This window comes from Etheostoma spectabile, chromosome 4, assembly GCF_008692095.1.
Source record: "Etheostoma spectabile isolate EspeVRDwgs_2016 chromosome 4, UIUC_Espe_1.0, whole genome shotgun sequence".
Classification (NCBI taxonomy): Eukaryota; Metazoa; Chordata; class Actinopteri; order Perciformes; family Percidae; genus Etheostoma; species Etheostoma spectabile.
Window position 1 is genome coordinate 86,586 of NC_045736.1, and position 2,976 is coordinate 89,561.

Genomic DNA, 2,976 nt, shown 5'->3' on the forward strand with positions numbered 1-2,976 from the left:
GAGCCCCAGTCCGAGGGAGATTGGCAGTCATGTTTAGCTTCTTCCATTTTCTAATGATCACTCCAACAGTGGACCTTTTTTTCACCAAGCTGCTTGACAATTTCCCCGTAGCCCTTTCCAGCCTTGTGGAAGTGTACAATTTAGTCTCCAGTGTCTTTGGACAGCTCTTTGGTCTTGGGCATGTTAGTAGTTGGATTCTCACTGACTGTATAGGGTGGACAGGTGTCTTTATGCAGCTAACGACCTCAAACAGGTACATCAAATTTAGGATAATAAATGGAGTGGAGGTGGACATTTTGAAGGCAGACTAATAGGTATTTGAGGGTCAGAATTCTAGCTGATAGACAGGTGTTCAAATACTTATTTGCAGCTGTATCATACAAATAAATAGTTAAAAAATCATACATTGTGATTTCTGGATTTTTTTTTTTAGATTATGTCTCTCACAGTGGACATGCACCTACAATGACTATTTCAGACCATATATATATATATATTCCTGTAAGATCTCCTTAGGGAAAAGACAGGATCAGGAGACGGTGAATCAAATATTTGGGATCAATTGGGTTTTATCTCCTTGTTTCATATGGTTCAATTTCATATCTTAACCCTAATAACCCTATCTTAACCCTAATAACCCTAATACCCCTATCTTAACCCTAATAACCCTATCTCAACCCTAATAACCATAACCATATCTTAACCCTAAAAACCCTAATAACCATACACTCTAAAAAAACTTATAGTGGCTCAACTTAAAAAAATTAAGGTAACAATTTGCATGGACTTTTTTAAGTAGTTCCAACTCAGCCATTATTGAGTAAATGCTGTGATTCTTTTATAGTAAGATTAACTAAATTATTTAAGTACAACTAACATGACAAACAAGGTTAGTTAAATAAAATCTACTTAAATTTCATGAAAATGTTTAGATAATATTAAGTTGTCAAATTACTTCGTTTAGGCCCCTTTAATTTAATTTTGAGTAAATGCTATGATTCTTTTATAGTAAGATTAACTTAATTATTTAAGTACAACCAACATGAGTAACAAGCTTAATTAAAGTAAATCTACTTACATTTCATGAAAATGTTTATTTAATATTAAGTTGTCCAATTACTTAAATTTAGGCTATTTTAACTTATTTATTTTTATCCATTGTACTCAGAATTGTTAATGCAAATTGTTACCTTAATTTAGTGTTAAAAACTTAATTTAACAAGAATACAATATACATAGCAATTCCTTTTAGAAAAACCTTTTATTTTAAAAACAATGTAAACATATAAACTATATTATTATTATTATAGTAATATTTTCCAACACAAACAAAATTAACATGCCTACTTAAACAAAAAATAAATAATTAAACTCATACCCAAATTAGTTTTAACAGAGCGCGTCAGTATTTTTTCAACCTATTTCCCCATGCGTGTGTGTCCCTGACTGATGGGGAGAAGAATATCATTAATTACTCCAGTATTGATGGAGAGCGCATTCTCACTGGTGGCTACAAAATGAGCTGAAATGAAGTTCTAAGAGGCAAATGTGCTGCGTCAAATACCAAATAGTACTCTTTTCCCCCTGGCTCAGGTGGTTACTGTAAGTCCTGACAAAAGTATGGAAAAAATTTCCCTACACTATTTTTGGCTATTTAAAACCAAGTCTCCTAATAAGTATGTTTTAGCTCATTTTGCTGCTGCCAACTGATGCGCTCTCTGTCAATACTGGGCCAATTAAAGATATTCTTCTCTCAGACAGACAGACAGAGACACAGACAGAGAGACACAGACAGACAGACAGACACAGACACACAGACAGACAGACAGACACACAGACAGACAGACAGACAGAGACACACACAGTCAGACAGACAGACACACAGACAGACAGACACAGACAGACAGACAGACAGAGGACCACACAGTCAGACAGACACAGAGACACAGACAGACAGAGACACAGACAGACAGACAGACAGACAGACAGAACAGACAGGACACACCACACAGACAGACAGAGACACAGACAGACAGACAGACAGAGACACAGAGACACACAGACAGACAGACAGAGACACACATACAGAGACAGACAGACAGAGACACACACACACACGTTTAAAAATAACAAAGCTTCCCTTTTAATGAAAATTAAAAGTGTATTTGGGAGCTTGTAATTCAAATACTTGCAGGCTTTTACAAGTAAGTTGCCCTTGAAATTAACGTACATTTTGGAGGCCAAATCCCCTGAATCCAGTGCTTCATTCACTGTGCATGTTAAAGAATAGGAATACATGACAAAATAACAAAAAACATGTAGATGTACAAACGGCTACATGGCAAATATAAAGGCATGTTTTCCAAAAGGACTTTGTAAATACATATTAAAGCTTAAAAAAAAAACTGGCAAGTACATTAATCATTGTAAGTAGATGTACCTAATGAAGTGCCGACTGTACAGTAACAGTACAGGTAATGTTTCTTGCACAACAAAACTTAACAAACATTACGGTGCATCATAACCTGTTGTTGAATTGGAGGACAGTCTAATTCCTCACATTTTTAGCACAGCAGTTTACTTTTTAAAGACATGACCTTTGGACTGGCTTTCAGCCCATCCAGCTCAAGGAATATCTTTTGAAATACCTCAAATGTATTTTTCAGTTCTTTTGGGTAGCTGAGGTTGAGTCCGTATATCAGCCCCATTAGCAAGGCACATGCTCTGGGTACGTCCAGGTCTCGCAGGACTTCTGTTCCCTCAATGAAGATCCTGGCGCTGGTTGGATCAGACATGGTGGCACCTCTGGATATGACAATCTTCATCACTTCATTGACAATATCTCCACCATCCTGGCATAAGTAGGTCAGAATCAATGTCAGTATTTTACGCCTCAAATTTAAAATCAAGAGTATCACAAAATACAGTGTGTATGTGAACTTAAATGTCTAATTTACCTACCAACTGCTCTTTGAA